This window comes from Erpetoichthys calabaricus, chromosome 6, assembly GCF_900747795.2.
Source record: "Erpetoichthys calabaricus chromosome 6, fErpCal1.3, whole genome shotgun sequence".
NCBI classification, from domain to species: domain Eukaryota; kingdom Metazoa; phylum Chordata; class Cladistia; order Polypteriformes; family Polypteridae; genus Erpetoichthys; species Erpetoichthys calabaricus.
Window position 1 is genome coordinate 105,666,007 of NC_041399.2, and position 17,878 is coordinate 105,683,884.

Here is a 17,878-nt window from a genome sequence, read left to right on the forward strand (position 1 = left end):
TTTACAGATCCTGACAAGCATCAAGAAGATCGTTGGGGAGCTGGGAGCAGCGGCCGAAGCACCTTTAAGAAAGGTGGAAGAATACCTATGGCGATTTGGTCAGGAGTCTCCCGTCATGCTTAATGCGGTGGTACAGGTAAGCGAGACCCGTACCGTACATCATAGAGGGACGTAGTCTGAACCATGCCCGCGATTAATTAGTAGCGGGTGCCAAGTCACCGCGAGCCCTACAAGAGAGTTGGAAACAATGACCGAGGGGGCGGGGGAAGCATTGATCGAGCCGGAGCAGCTGAATCGTGTTGTCTCCCGGAGCGATGCGGTGCTGAAGACGCCACCACTGGTCATTTGTAAATCAAAGCGGATTCAGACAGTAAAAGGGCTCTCTTGTTCCCATTGAGAGACCAAAGCTGTGAACAAGCCCCAGAATAAACAGGAGATCCCAAAATGAAGCAGGGGTCTCCTGACAAAATAGAAAAGGGAGCTGAGAGATCAAGGGCGGCTGTGGAACCCTCCTCAGTGGGAAACGGGGCGGAGCCAGGATTTCCCAAATGTTTCCAGTTCCGCAGAGGGAGAGTAGCAGGAGGACGGAGGCAGTGTTATGGATGCCGACGGCCAGGCTACATTTGGCAAAATTGTCCTTGGAGAACAGGGGATAAGGTGTCGCACTGGTTTAATATTCCCCCTAGGTTCTCCTGGGAAACACGATTCAAGAAACAGCCAAGGTCCGACCAGGAACTCCTCCTGGAGGAAGACGACACTTGCGGGACTGGACGCGTTGAACAATGGTTCTACGCTGAGGGGAGAGTACTCTGGGATATGGCTGGCCATTCATCCTGGCCAATACCCCCAGGCCACCAGATGGAGCCCACCCTGTAGCATGCAGGTGCTCCGAATGCCAGCAGGGAATCATGGACAATAGAGTTTCTATTCACAATCCTGCTGGATACCGTGGGGGCCACCAGAGGACGCAACAGGGAGGCTCAAGGACTTGTATGTTCCCTGTAACCCAGAAGTCTTAGTCACAGCGACAGAGGGAAAAACATACTTCCGGGATGAAGAAGAGGAGTTTTCACCTGACCCGGAAGTGCTGGGAAGTCATATAGACTGAGGGATCAGAAGCACTTCCGGGTCATGAACTATAAAAAGGACTGTGGGAGATCCCAGGGTTGAGCCGAGTCGGGAGGAAGGATGGCAACGCGTCTGGGAGTGGAGGATTGTTTATTGTATTGAGTATTGATTATTGTTTATGAGTATTGTGGAGTGGAGGGTGCTTTGTGCACTATATTGTCCAAATAAAAATAATTATTGGACTTTTATCTGGTGTTTGATCTGACTGTCACAATATATATATATATATATATACACACACACACACACACACACACACACACACACAGTTATATATACAGTACTGTGTAAAAGTTTTAGGCAGGTGTGAAAAAATGCTGCAAACAAAGAATGCTTTCAGAAATATAAATAATGATTGTTTATTGTTATCAATTTACAAAATGCGAAGTGAGCGAACAAAGAAAAATCTAAATCAAATCAATATTTGGTGTTACTACCTTTTGCCTTCAAACCAGCATCAATTCTTATAGGTACACTTGCACAAAGTCAGGGATTTTGTAGGATTATAGTCAGGTGTGTGATCAACCAATTATACCAAACAGGTGCTAATGATCATCAATGTCACACGCAGGCTGAAACACAGTCATTAACTGAAACAGAAACAGCTGTGTAGGAGGCTTAAAACTGGGTGAAGAACAGCCAAACTCTGCTACCAAGGTGAGGTTGTGGAAGACAGTTTCATGTCATGGCAAGATTGAGCACAGCAACAAGACACAAGGTAGTTATACTGCATCAGCAAGGTCTCTTCCCAGACAAAGATTTCAAAGCAGACTGGGGTTTCAAGATGTGCTGTTCAAGCTCTTTTGAAGAAGCACAAAGAAACGGGCAACGTTGAGGATCGTAGACGCAGTGGTCGGCCAAGGAAAGTTAGTGCAGCAGACGAAAGACACATCAAGCTTATTACCCTTCGAAATCGGAAGATGTCCAGCAGTGCCATCAGCTCAGAACTGGCAGAAACCAGTGCAACCCAGGTACACCCATCTACTGTCCGGAGAAGTCTGGCCAGAAGTGGTCTTCAAGGAAGAGCTGCAGCCAAAAAGCCATACCTCCGACATGGAAACAAGGCCAAGCGACTCAAGTATGCATGAAAACATAGGAACTGGGGTGCAGAAAAATGGCAGCAGGTGCTCTGGACTGACGAGGCAAAATTTGAAATATTTGGCTGTAGCAGAAGGCAGTTTGTTCGTCGAAGGGCTGGAGAGCGGTACAATAATGAGTGTCTGCAGGCAACAGTGAAGCATGGTGGAGGTTCCTTGAACGTTTGGGGCTGCATTTCTGCAAATGGAGTTGGAGATTTGGTCAGGATTAATGGTGTTCTCAATGCTGAGAAATACAGGCAGATATTTATCCATCATGCAATACCATCAGGGAGGCGTATGATTGGCCCCAAATTTATTCTGCAGCAGGACAACAGCCCCAAACATACAGCCAAAGTCATTAAGAACTATCTTCAGCGTAAAGAAGAACAAGAAGTCCTGAAAGTGATGGTATGGCCACCACACAGCCCTGATCTCAACATCATCGAGTGTGTCTGGGATTACATGAAGAGACAGAAGGATGTGAGGAAGCCTACATCCACAGAAGATCTGTGGTTAGTTCTCCAAGATGTTTGGAACAACCTACCAGCCGAGTTCCTTCAAAAACTGCGTGCAAGTGTACCTAGAAGAATTGATGCTATTTTGAAGGCAAAGGGTGGTCACACCAATTATTGATTTGATTTAGATTTCTCTTTTGTTCATTCACTGCATTTTGTTGATTGATGAAAATAAATGATTAACATTTCCATTTTTGAAAGCATTCTTTGTTTACAGCATTTTTTCCACACCTGCCTAAAACTTTTGCACAGTACTTTATTATATATAGAGAGAGAGATTATTTATATACTGTAATTAAAATTTGTTCACACCAATAACAACTAAATTTAAAAAATTGATGTTTAGGAATTATACAGTTTGGCATAAGGTAGTCCCCCACCCCATGTGGAAACTCTGTGTCTAATTTTTGGAAACATTTAGCCTCTTGCATCTAAACAATCTCTACAAACATGCATTGCAGTTGCAGTTGTACTTTTTATTTAGAAAAAAAAACTTTTACATATACACACAAACATATCACTGTGAAGCAACAAGTAAACAATCTGTAACTATATACAGTACATATAATTATGTACTCATCCAAACCTTTACTTTCAAAATTATTTTTTATGCCAGTCATTGAGGCAATTTCTGTTTACCAAAAGACATAGCAAAACCTTACATTTTGTACACTAGATTGGGGTTTTTGTTCTGCTATTCACCCATCTTCTCCTTTCTTCTGTTGCAATTACCCCACAATGGTTTATTTTTTGTTGTTTTTACTTTTTTCTTGCATTTCACGTCTGGAATAAAACTAGGTACATACATACATTTTTATACCAGTTTTTTTTTTTTTTTTAAATTAAATGCTAGGTTACGGGGATGGGGACAATCCCTTTGCTGGCAGACCTGGGCACAGGGCAGGAAACAGGCAGCCCCAAGCCCAGACCTAGTCATACAGACACATACACCTAAACCAGTGTTTCTCAGTCACTTTTGCATCACAGGAGGCTGTTGCTGAGCATATGAGACTTGTTCACAGTATGATCCACGATGCCACTGAAGGAATCGGCATAGCCATTTCATTTTATTTCCCTTTTGTAATTACACTTGATTCTCCCTTCCCAGTGGAGTGGAGTGGCTTTGGAGGTGGAAATAAAAAAAATACAGCACTGTCTATCCCTTCAGTGCAGGTAGGGAGGGCTAATTATACCGTGAACAAGTCACTAGCTGAAACTTTTTTTCTTCTTACACACATGACAAGGGAGAGGCTGCGGATCAACTCTGTAAATGTTTTTGAGTATCTCAACCAAAGCCCAGACTTGAACCTAATCAAATATCTCTGTAGAAACCTGAACAAATATGTCAACTGACAGTCTCCATCCAACTTGACAGAGTTGAACCTACACAATGACAGAAAATTCCTAAATCCAGGTAAGTGTCACTTCATACCCAATAAGGTTTTAGGCCTCAAATACTGCCAAAGTTGCTTCAATCAAGTACTGAGTAAAGGGTTTAAATACTTATGTCAATGTGATATTTCTGTTTTTTTAATTTTTAAGAAAATTTGCAAAAATGTGTAAAAGTGTGCTTTTAGCTTTGTCATTTTGAGGAAAAAAAATTGAAATGATTTTGGCACAAGGCTGCAACATAACAAAATAGGCAAAAACTGAAGGGGTCGGAATACTTTATACAACACCTTTAGAAACTAACCAAAATGGTAAGACAAAGGAATAATAGCAAAAGCCCCAGGTCACAGGTACTTCAACAATGCTACAAAAAAGGGTTACTGTTACTTAACCAGGAGGCTCTGAGTAAGTACCAGGGAAAAAGAATTCCCAACTGTTCTTTCTTATCTTCACTCTACTTTAAAACTACTTTTAACACTGCACAGACATCTATTTTAATTTTTTACCCCACTAAAATTGAGATGAAACAACTTCTAATCATGATATGAGTAAAACCTGCTGAGAACTACCCATTATATTCTATCAGATGAAAAATCATTAATTGGCAAATATTAAAACTGGAGAAATAACCACATATTTGGCCATGTACAATTTGTTTTCTCTGAAGGTAACAGACAATCTTCACATCCTTTCTTATTTGATTACATGGAAGCTTCAGGGTTGATCCTTTGTTCTTTCATATTTTCACATTTCCTGTGAGCATGTCATTTTACCAGAAGGACCATACCTTTCAGTGATAATGGTAAATTGTTCTACAATTTACTTCAGCTCTGGATACACTCAGTGCTTGCCATATCACTGATGATAGAGCTTAAATTGTAGCAAAATTTATACAACCTACCTTACATAAATCAGAACAGCATCTTGAAAGACTCCTTACCACCCCCACACATAGCTCACAGTGCATACTGTAACTATTTTTCATTTCTTCACACCATCAAAGCAAATCAGCCTCTGATTTACGTTCTCTGAATAGTCTTCATTGTCACCCCTGACAGCAACCGATACTTTGACTTCTATTTCTTGGCAGAAATTACATTTTCACTTTATCATATATGCAATATCTACAGATGGTGTACTAAACGGTAAAAACATATTTTACAGTGTTTTAGCAATATATGTGGACTGAGTTTACGTAGAGAATTATTGTCACCACTTGTAAAATTAACGGGGAATTTGGCTCTGCAGCTAATGGACTATCACATTACATGCTTATGCGATACGTACATCCTCCTGACTGGTTAGGTGATGCATAAAATGCTGTTTGCTTTGTAAGATGACATCCATTTATCTATTTATTAAATCTGTTTAAAATTAAAAATTACAAAGTAATAAATAATAAACTCCTGAGTGGAGTTTGCATGTTCTCCCCGTGTCTGCGTGGGTTTCCTCCCACAGTCCAAAGACATGCAGGTTAGGTGCATTGGCGATTCTAAATTGTCCCTAGTGTGTGCTTGGTGTGTGTGTGTGTGTGTGTGCCCATGTGGTGGGCTGGCGCCCTACCCGGGGTTTGTTTCCTGCCTTGTGCCCTGTGTTGGCTGGGATTGGCTCCAGCAGACCCCCGTGGATGGATAAATAATAATTTAAATTACACTCCTAGGTTAAGTGCCATCTTTGCTCAAAGAATAATTTACATACAAACATCTGTAAGCCGTCCAACTGTATTTTCTGCTTATTTCAAGATCTCTTTTGCTGCTTCAATATTCTTTGACTATGAAAATGTTTCAAATTATAGAAGGTAATGGGAGACATTATGAGAGACATTATGCTCAGCATTATGCTCTTTATTCTTCCATTGTGGCTGCCAAAGTGAACTTGGAAAATGGAATTTTAAAAAAATTTGATGTTTTTTGACTTAAAAACATCACATCGAGACTACTATTGACAAAATATAGGTTATACAGGCTATGTGATCCCACACAAAAAATCTTCTCTGTTCAACCTAAGTTAAAAACAGAGCATAAGAAAACAATAAGACACTAAATTCGTTTTTAAAACTCAACAAAAAAATCTAATCGAATCTATTACTTATTACAAGGACTGGTGAAAGTTTCTTTTCAATAAAACGGCAATGCAATTCTACATCATCTGTTGTTTCCCCTGCAAATACAGCACAATAAATACACTAAAAGCAATGTAAAAAGTAAAAAAAACTTGGCATACTGGGCAAAAAAAATTCAAATGAACAACTAGGTTACAGTATGTACCACTCAAAACTTCTAGGCCAAAGAAATTTGTAACCCAACATTCTAGGTGCAATTATACAAGATCATATCTCAGCTTTGTATAAGTTAATGGTACACTTAAACGTGACATTGAAATATCTATCCATCCATTTTCTAAACACCTCTCACTCCAATACTGGGGAGACCATCCTAGCATTGTTGGCTTCAAATTATAAACTGGCCCTGGATGAAGCACCAATGACAACTAAACAACTGAATAATAACAAAAAAAAAACCACTTTTTTGAAAATGAATTAATGTATAATTCAAAGTGTTACAGACAGTGAGTAGCCATTGCTTTACAGCTCCAGGGACCTCAGTGTATTACCAGTCTCATGTTTGGCTAGGAAAAATTACCACATCTCTTTGTGGCCTCCAGTGTATCTATGTGTGCATGTCTCAGTGTGCCCTGTAAAAGGCTAGGACCATGTCCAGGACTGGGTACTGCCTTACACTTGAAAATGCTTGAATAGGCTCAGACTACATAAGAAAATGAACTACATAAAAACATTTAGCTTATATTATGATGAATCCATTTTCTGGAAAATGAGCAACATTCCTAAATGTACTTTCATTGTTGCATTTCATTTGGGGATTCAAAAACAAAATGTAAAATAGGGTATAGCCATTACAATTTTTAAATTAAAAACATGAAGGTTATGGTATGGGTCCTACAATTTCACATTAGGAATAAAGGCAGCTCTAAATGAGGCTTCAGTCAAGGTCAACTGATTTTCACCCCAAATGACTCAATCAGTTATTGGTATATTATACATCTTAGATCTAAAGAAACACTTTTTTCCAGAATTTGCCTTTCTAAACTTTATAGTTATTTAGTTGTAGTGCTCCTTAATACAGAGTATTATAGTACTTGAGAAATTGCATGTGTCTTGCTGCCGAACTTCCTGTAAAAAAGAGGGCTGACAGTCAAAATTTTAGAGTGAGTACAAACAGGCATATTAGCTTTTACATTAAAGAAAGCAGAGTAATAAAGTGAGAAAAAAGAATCTGGGGAGTTTTCCTGTTCAAGGAGAGGAATGGCAGTGAGAAAGAAGAGTTGTGTCTTCTGCAGAAATCAGCATAATGAGTTCAGACCTTTCCTCTTCAACCTTAATTAAAAACGGACATGGATTGTCCGAGTGTGAACGGTGTAAACTTGTGTTTAGTACAGCAGCATTTTTAATTAGAAAAACAACAGAATTTGTCATCACTGCTTAGTAAACAATAGATATGTTAGTTTAAAAGTCATGTGTTGTTTTTACATGTAAACTTGTTAAAGACATTAGCCTTTTATTTTTTTGATAAACATGGATAATTTATTAGACCTGTGGGTTGTAATTACGAGAAGAATTTTTATTTTCTTTTGTGGCATGGGTATTATATTTTTTGTAAAATCAAGACAACTATTTTAAACAGCAAAAAACAAATTCTGTCATTGGGGTAAGAAAAATTAACTTGACAAGATTTCTTAAAATAAGCCAAATAATTCTAAATACGTAGTTCTTGATAAGTTAATATATTTTACAATAACGACTAGATGTATAAAAAGTTATCACTTGCTTATATTTCTTTTTTTTTTTTTTGCAATACATTAGTTAAAAATGGTATGATTTAAGGGAACTTATTTTTCTTTTTTGTGCGTTTTTATAGTCACTAACAATAACCCTAAAAAATTTCATTTTGCTTATAAAAAATGATTAGATAACAACTATGGTCTGCAGTCTAATTATAAAAATACTATAGCACATAATGCTGGTTATGCAGAAGCTTAATGTGAACAAACAAAAAAATAATTTCAAGGATAAAGAAAATAAATCATTGTCAATATGAAAACTGTCCAGTTCCAGTACCATGGAATCAGTGGTCGGTATCAGAACTAAAAAAAACTGATTAAAGCATCCGTATTCTTAATGAAAATGAATGCCACACAAAACACAATTCACTGCAGTGGTATTTTATATAACTGGGCATTGATATTATTGCTAAAAGGAGCTCTCTTTGAACCCAAGATTCATGTACACTGCATTCATTTACAAATACTGTACTGGCTAGGTAGGTGAAGATGCAAATTAGGGCTGGGCGGTATGACCAATATTCTATATCACGGTATTTTTCAAAATTATACCAGTTTTCACGGTATTCAATGGTATTTTTTTTCCCGTGCATGAGTGGATGTTAACCACATTTTCCACTGTAGTTACTGCGGTAGACTGGCTAAGAATAACCTATTTCACTGTCATGAGAATTGTACATTGTACAAAAAAAACATTTTAATGTGCACATAAGTATTAATACAGGTTTGCATGGCCCCATAAACTGAGTTTTCAATGGGGTGGCACTAATGAAGAGAAGGAATCACATTGCATTACAGTTGCAGTCAAAATATAGAACCATTTTATTGAACAAATTTTGCAAACAACTTAAAACTATAATTTTGACAACATATTTTCAACCATCCAAAGAGGCATTTAGACTTAGTAAAATATTCAGAGGTGCTTGTCAAAAGTTGTATTGCACTGAACATGTCTTAGTAATAAAGAGTAAATATTTTTTGTAAACCAACTACACTTTCTGTTAATGTTAACAATCTCTGTCCACTGACACGTTAGCTAAATGGATTGTAATGGTGCTGGTTATCTCGATCCATCGCTTGCTTTTTTTGTCGTAGGCAGTCCTCTAGCAAATGCATCTACAAGTGACGTCTGACTCGAGTGTCCTCTAGCTTTTTCAGTTTTACCTGAGGACATGGAGGGTGCCAATCTTAGTTCCATACATTCATGGTACTCCAAAGCATGTTTGTGGCTAAGGTGGTGCAGCAAATTGCTCATGTTACCGCCTCCAGCGACAACTTTATCTCAACAGCATTTGCAGTAAATAGTTGTTTGGTCCACATCCGACCTTTTAAAACCAAAATGTCCAGACAACAGATGTGGCTCCTTTATTCAGCAAAAGTTCTTCTGTGTCATCATGTTCAACTTTATCGTCTGCTACAGCTTCAGTTTTGGAATGTTCTCTGTCAATTTTCACAGCTCAATACCTCCACTAACGCATGTACTCCGTTGCATGCATGTTTAGCGGTGTAGCAGTGAAAAAAGTTCCCCCTTAAACAGTTTCCTGCTGCGCCACGTTCTGAACGTTGTTTAGGCTAGACTAAGGTATTGTGGAATAAGAAAAATACATATCATAACAAAAATAAAAAACGTTTTTCAGTATGAAGCGGTATACCTCCCAGCACTAATGCAAATGTAATAAAAGTCTTCTCAGGAAGTGCTATTGTAGTCTTTGGGTATTTATTCTATAGCGGTCTACCACAAAATTAAACATTTTCAGGTTTTGTATTCAGAGTTTTCATCTAAAAGTGCTAAGAAAGAGGTAGGACATTGGATAGTCTGCAAGTTTTATCAAGCTGCTTTACTACTCCTCAAGATCTACCTCAAGAGTTTGTTATTTCAGAACTACATGAGAAAGCTCTGCTGAAGGATCACAAAAGAAAACTTAATGAAAACTAGTTTTAAGGGTGCAAAAATTAAATATTATTTTATTCTATAATATAACATAGTAGCTTAAAAACCTTTCACAGTGCTTAAACACATACTTATTCACTAGCAGTAAGAAACTGACACATAGTGTGTACCTCTTAACTTTCTATAGCAGATTCCCATCGCTTTCTTACTGAAAGAAAGGTAAACAAATATTTTACCACTCTGTAGAATACTTTTAAATTTAAGGATGGTACAGTGATACAGTGGCAGATAAAGAACGCTGGGAATCTCCTCACAGTTTGGGTATGCAACATCTCTTGTGTGTGTTTTTCTATATATACTGTGGTTTTCTGAACACATCTCAAAGACAAGTGTTAGCTTTATAGGCAATCAAAACAGTAGGCCTCACAACAGTTATGGAACTCCATCCCAGAATCAGGGGAAAAACACTCTTGCACAGCCTACACCTACTTCTCTCACTTACCACTTACTACTTTTTGTACATTGTCTGGCAATTCCATTCAGGATGTATATTAGTGTATAAATAGAAAAGGGACACAGAGAAGAGGAGAGGTAAAAACAGAAAAGGTTGAAAAATTGTTCACCACAACAGGAAAGGTATGATTTGGCCCTTTAAATATCTCACGTAACTAGTCAGTTATTTAGTGATTTTCTGCATGATCGTGCATATCAAAACCTAAAACACAGCCTTATCGATTCTTCTGAGGTGCCAAGATAAAATTCAAGGGGTCAAATGTAAAAAGACTTACAAAAAATGTGATGTCTTTTCAAAAACTATGATTTTTGTAATTGTTAATTTTGAATTATTTATTGCCATAAATGACCACCACTGCATTAATTAATATGCATGAACCCACAGGATGTTCTGTTGATATTTCAACAATGAAAATCTAGTGCAGAAGTTTACAGACAGCTGTATATACTGCCTCAATTTCAAATGGTTCTAAATACTTAATTTTATATTAGTTTCTTAATGTTCTGAGTAAACAGGGAATTCATAAAGGTTCCCAATTCACAAAGGAGAAGTATTAGGGGGCAAAAGTACTGTCTGTTTTATATATACCAAAAAAATAATACATTTATAAAATGTCAATGATTTTCCTTTATTTGATTACAGTAATTATTTACTTTCTACTGAATGTAAGATATTAATTTAATTTTTTAATATGTCTGAGTATTGCAGTGCAGAACTTAAAAAAACTTAAAAAATGCTTATTCCTGAATAAAATCCATCATCTTCTATAGTAGTTTTGTATTCTTTAAATAATAACTTTTGTTCAACTAAATAGAAGACACTAAATTTGTAAAATTTGTCAGAACTCCATTAATTTGAGCAACCGTTTTAGTTTATTGGATTTACAAGTTTCAAGCTAACTCAAAGCTTTCAAACAGTAAACTTAACTAAAGATACTCTCTTTAGAGGTCTCTTTGTGCATCTTCCTTACACATCACCACCTGTATTGTAATGTAGAGGTCCATATTCTGGAAACAAAAGACCACCCTGGTGCCCTGTCCTTACTTGTCACTCACTACTATTTCATAAACCCCAAACCACCAAAGACCAACCCACACCAGAAAACACCCAACAGCTTGAATTAAAATAAATACTCAGAATGTTATGCCAAGATGTATTTTAATATAAAATTACTAATAAAGGAAGGCATTTTAAAAGAGAAAAATGTTGTTGCATTGCGTACTTAAACCAAGACTCCACAATATTTTACTCTAGGTCCTAAAGCTCTATATCAGTGATTCTCAAACTCTGTCCTGGGGACCCCTGTGGCTGCAGGTTTTTGTTCCAACCAACTTCTGTTTTTAATTGGACTCCTAGCCTACTTAAGTTAGATGTTATTCCAAGTTTTTGTGTTTTGGGGTCAGTGTAGAAATTACAAAACTAAATTTAGTAATCTGTATTAAAATGCACAAAGCAGTTATATGATGATAGTGTGCATCCTTTTATTTACTTATTAATAAAAGTTTCATCCCGATTTTCATTCTACTTTTCCGGGTGTTCTGGTTATTTAATCCATTATTTACTAATTAGTAAGTCTGACACTGAAGTAGTTGTAGCCTTTCATCATTCACTGTTGTTTGCAAGCTTGTTTTTAATTGTCATTGACCCTGCTTGGAACAAAAACCTGTAATAATAATAATAATAATTTTATTTATATAGTGCCTTTCCCATGCTCAAGGCACTTACAGAATATATGAAAGAACGGCACGGTATACAGTATAAAGCATTGTACAAACCAGATAAATAAATAAAGAAGATTACGACAGTGAATTCAGAGGAAAAAAAAAAAAGCCATATGGGGTCCCGAGGAAGGAGTCTGGGAACTGCTACTATATATAATTAAACATAATCATTTTCAAAAATAAACTGCACTTCAGATGGGTACACCATTAACAAATGCTATACACTCTGCACTGACTTACTGATCTCATCCAGTAGAGGATGTTACTATAGCAGGTGGAAAAATCTCTAACATCTAAATGTATATACCACAAGTGCTTTCAGATGCAAGATTCCTCATGTAGAAACATACAGTATGTCAACACATTTTCAGTACTAGTGCATTTCAGGTGTGTTTTTTCAAAACAAAAAGTAGAACAGCTTTGGTTATTTTAAATGCCATAAGTACTCCTTGAGTACAGATATTTAAAAAAGTTACATACAGCACTTATATACTGCTCACTCAACACACAAAGTGTATGCTGTAAGTCATAGCCCATCCTAAGAGATATCTCATCCCAAGAACTACTTACCACAGCAAACATAAAAATAGCAAATATTTTTTGTCTAAAATGTGACTAACATTTGTGCTAAAGAATAAAGGGGTTATGTTTACCAACAGCGTTTTTTTTTATTATTATTAATACTTGAGAGAGGATTAATACTAGGGCGGCATGGTGGCGCAGTGGTAGCACTGCTGCCTCGCATTTGGGAGACCTGGGTTCGCTTCCCAGGTCCTCCCTGTGTGGAGTTTGCATGTTCTCCCCGTGTCTGCATGGGTTTCCTCCGGGTGCTCCGGTTTCCTCCCACAGTCCAAAGACATGCAGGAGTGGATTGGCGATTCTAAATTGGCCCTAGTGTGTGCTTGGTGTGTTTGTGTGTGCCCTGCGGTGGGTTGGCACCCTGCCCGGGATTGGTTCCTGCCTTGTGCCCTGGGATTGGCTCCAGCAGACCCCCCGTGACCCTGTGTTTGGATTCAGTGGGTTGGAAAATGGATGGATGGATTAATTCTATGGGCATGGGTATGAAGCTCAGAGGCCCAAAATATAGAAAAAAGATAATGCTTATGATATGGCCAAGTCTTAATTTACCAAATGCCATGATTTTAATTCCATTTGGGCTGATAGAATACTGGTTTTGCTGAAAATGAGTATAACAGATGGGACATAATTTGCCATTGGCTAAAGGAGTATCCTGCTGTTCATTGGCTATGCTTATTCGACAGAGTTTGGAGAGAGGTACCTGCAATCATTTAGACAGTGAATTTGAATGTGACTAACATAAAAGACCACTTTCCTGCTACTTTAATTTTAAAGTTTAACCACACAAAAAAAAAGACAGAGAATGTGTTAATGCATTTTCCTTTAGATAAGGCTAATTTAGCTGCACGGAGTATATTAAATCATGAGCTGGACATGTTTGTGGGGTCTAGCTGGCACAATGTCCAGTTCTGGTAGTGAAGGGTTATACAGTGTCTGCAGGTTTTCACTGCTTCAATACCAGGAGTTAATCTCTGTCTTTTACTGAACTCCTGACTTAACAGACATTGATTTTACTACTTTGTGAAATGTTTGGATGAATTTAAAAGTTCACAGGAGTGTCTGTTTTCTCTTTCCCAGAACTGCAAGTGACAAGAACTATGTTTGTTAATAAAAGTTCATTATATCTCTCTGACAGGCTTTAAATTGGCTCTTTTCCAATCTACATAGCTTCTAAAAAAGGAAATAGTTCTGCAGAACAGACACAGGTATAAATCACAAAGTGTCCAGTATAGGAAAGATTAATTTACTGTAAGCCACACCTGTGCTTGTGTGCTGAAAACTGCCCACTGTTTTAAAAACTATTTTGATTTTAAAAAATGGAGATATTTAAGGAGCAGTTCAAGAAAACCGAAACAATACATTTTTCAGGGTTGATTCTATATTTTTCTGAATCAACAGATTGAACAGAGTTACAAGAAAGTAAAATGGTTTAATTATGGCAGGAGCTCAATAAAACATAGGAATTACTTTCTAATACAAAAACTTATATACACATGCATTGACTGGCATGCCAGTCTATCTCAGTCCACACTACACCATATTTACATTATTTACACATTTCACTTTCTTAAATATGTTTGGGCTGTGGAAGGACACTGAATGAAACATAGTGTTGAGAAAGCAACTGAGCTAGCAGGGACCAAATGGAAGGACACATGCATTTGGGTGTAGTTTCAAAGATGCCAGGAATAACATGTCTGTTACCTCCAGAGTGTAAAGTTCTTGACCCATAAGAAGAACAGTAACCCTAAACTGGCACCACCTACCTGCCTGCCTAATGGTATAACAGGATCTCAGTCATATCAGTTCATACCTCCAGATCAGATGGTAGGATCTCCCATGTTGTTGAGTACTCAGTGCAATAAGCATCACTCTCTACTCAGCTCTGCAACCCTGAGAATATTTCCTGCCTCTGAACAAAACTTTTCTTTTACCACACATACAAGCATGCATGCTCAACACTGAAAATGTCCAAGCACATAAGCACAAATTGAAGTATTTTCACTGTTCAACTTAGATTTTATTTTTAAATATATACAGACATATAAAAATGCATCATATTTTAATAAACTGGTGCAAGTGCACAAATTGTATGCACGCATCTCACCACAGGTCATTACAAAGGTTATACATATATTATACATAAAATTTAAGTCAAGACAAAAGACAATTTTAGGATAAGGACAATATATGTAATGAGCACAACTGTTCTGGAAGTTCTCCATGTTGGTTTTGACAATGTTGACAATCTTTGTCTTTGACTGTTATTAGATTGCTCCATTTGTCTATCTTGTATCCTTTGATAACTGTGGACTCTAGAAGGCATGTGTGTACACCAATGACTTAAACAGCAGCTGGACTTTACTGCTTTTAGTCAAAGTCATTTATGTTTGCCTGAACCATGGTGCAACGCTGGACTGTCCAGTAAAGTAACAGATTAACTCAACAAGGATAGATGGCTTTACAGTAGTATAAAATTGTAAATTTCACTTTTCTGTTGCCAGGTTAATGTAAAATATTCATATGATACAAGTTAATTTTAAAAAAATTACACTTGAGTTTCACAGTGCCTAGTGGTTAGCACCGCTGCACCACAGCTCCAAAGCTCCACAATCTTTGGTTTAAATCGAATTTGGGCCAGACTTGTCTGTTTGAACTCCCCCTCCCTATTCTTCATGGGTTTTTCTCCTACACACCAAAGACGTTGAGTTTAAAGGACAACTCTAGACTGGCTTTGAGAGGGTGTATGTTTGTGAGTTCTAACTGTAATGGATTACTGTCCAAGGTGGATACCTGCTTTGTGTTTGTTGCTACTATGGCATCCTACTTTGCATGCAACTCTTGACTGGATTAAGATTAAGGGGGTTTCAAAATGGACAGATGTATCGAAAACTGGTCATACTAAGAACCCTATTTATTTCTTAAAAGTCTGTACATATGTATATGGCAATTAAAAAAATAAATCTGTACTGCATGTTGCTTTTTGGATTATTTGTGTTTTACACTTTATTTTCAGCTATACTGATAAATGTGTGCAGTGCTCAAGAGTTTGTAAAAAGAAGTTAGCAATATCAGAACACACACAAACAGACTTGAGAGACGCTCTCATTTTACATAATCTGTATATATGCATATTGTATACAAGCTTTAAACAATGCATTTATTACATATACATAAACACAAAAGCATACATATATAAAATATATAAAGAATATCCTTGAAACGACAGTACAGTTTTCCATGTACGTGTACCCATTTTATTGTGTCACGATGCTTAAGCAAACTGGAACCAAATGAGGATGTGCTAAATTCAAATTTTTATTGTGGAGAGCACTGAACGGAGCGCGGGTCCAACGCTCCATACATTTAACACGCCCACCAACCCTTACTTATACCATGTCATTATGCCGATTAAAAATAAACTGAAATTTCAACATTGTAAAACATGGATGTGGGGCAAAAAATGAATTCAACTAGATTAGAAAGATAAGCTTCTATAGAAGACCCACGCGGTTTCCTAATACCAGTATAATATCAGGCTCCACGGGAGAAAGGGGCGGTGATTGAGGGCTCTACCGGTAACTACAGTAATAATAATTTTATCAAAAGGACTCGTGAAACACGTCCTCAATGCGAATCCTTTGTGAGGCAAACCGAACGGCTGCAGATGAACTGAGCAAACAGGGCATTCATTACACAACAAGCCGCGTTTACTGCAGCATTCCCCTTTCCTTAGCTTGCGCTCTCTCCCTCTCCCAACGAAGGTTGAAGCCAGAAAACACACAGACACTTGCGCTAGACAGCAATGGCATTTTTACCTGGCCGAGTCATCTCTGAATCGTTAACAGAACGTGCAGCTGTTTGTATTACCTTTTGCAGACAAGGGGTAATAACAGACCGGGAGGCAAAGCTTTTGTTCTGCTTGCGGTGAATCACACGGCATGAAATGGTTATAGGGCAGTGCAGATGCGGTCGTCTCTTTAAAAATATTACACAAATGGCACCGTCACCAATCGTACGGTATATATTAGGTAGACAGCTAACTTGCTTTTAATATGACGTAAAACAACTTAAAAAAATAATACGAAAAATAACAAAAACTACAGGACCGGTCATTGGCTTCTTTGCAGTTCTCTCCCGACCTCTGCCAAACAGGAATTTTGTCAACAAAACCGTTAAATAAAAACGGCGTTCGTGTTAAAGTCAGAAGGCAACATTGCAATGGCATGTCTGCTGTCATTATAATATTTCAATGAATACAATGAACGCATATGCTTTTTTTCTTAACATATAACATCAGAAGTGTTGAGTGAGCTTCTTAAAGCTCGTGCCTGAAAAGAAATATTACTATGACCCCGTCTTATCTTTATGACCTCCTTATTTCACACTGCCAACCCTAGAAGAGAGACTACCTCCAAAGTTCTAATGGTAAAGAAAACCGAGTTTACCTTCAAGCTTTTTTTGGCAGTTCATTAGTCTGCTTCCACATCCAATGCGGTTGCAGCTTGTTTCTGTTTTGCTACGACAATATCCCAGTGGCTTCTGAAACACAGCTTCACCGTATTGTTTCTTTCTCACTTCCTTCAACCCCTGACTGAAAATAACTATTCCTCCGACAGCCTCAGTCGGCCACAGGTACCAGCCCCTTCACATAGGCACGCCTCTTTACCTTATACAGCCAATGAAACCCCTCTTCTGCTGCTTTTAACACACCCCTTCAACTTCGGCTTGCCCCGCCCATTAATATTTTAATTAGGGTTCCGCCTGTTATACTTACTACTCAATCACTTAATTTTATCACCAAGCGATCCCACCCTCGCCTACCAAAAGAACGCCTCTCAATAAAATACTCCGCCCTCTTGGCAGACTGTAGACGTGACGGCCTGCTACGCACAGTCAAAGATATCTCTTTTCATTCTCATTGACTCTAGTTGTCAAACAATTCACAGTTTCACACAGCTTCCAGAGCATATTTACACCCTAAAATACAATTTGTTAACTGTTAAACATACGTACAGTTTTAAAGATCTATCTATCTATCTATCTATCTATCTATCTATCTATCTATCTATCTATCTATCTATCTATCTATCTATCGTTTATTTCAATAAGGAAACATTACTAAATTTCAAAAACTGCTACATGAGCTGAAGACTCCTTTAACCGATTGCTGCCTTTAAGATATGGGTAAATTAGTTATCTAA

General features: G+C 37.7%; 1 protein-coding gene across 2 annotated transcripts in view; it reads right to left on the minus strand.

Annotated features, from left to right (window-relative positions):
- rnf152 (ring finger protein 152) overlaps positions 1 to 17,283 on the minus strand; it is a 214,787-nt gene extending 197,504 nt beyond the window's left edge. The window contains exon 1 of one of the 2 annotated variants that reach the window (XM_051929369.1): positions 17,123 to 17,283. The gene's annotated coding sequence lies outside the window, so the exon portion shown is untranslated. The remainder of the gene's footprint in view (positions 1 to 17,122) is intronic. The other variant, XM_051929370.1, reaches the window with a different exon arrangement.
- Positions 17,284 to 17,878: the final 595 nt, after the last annotated feature.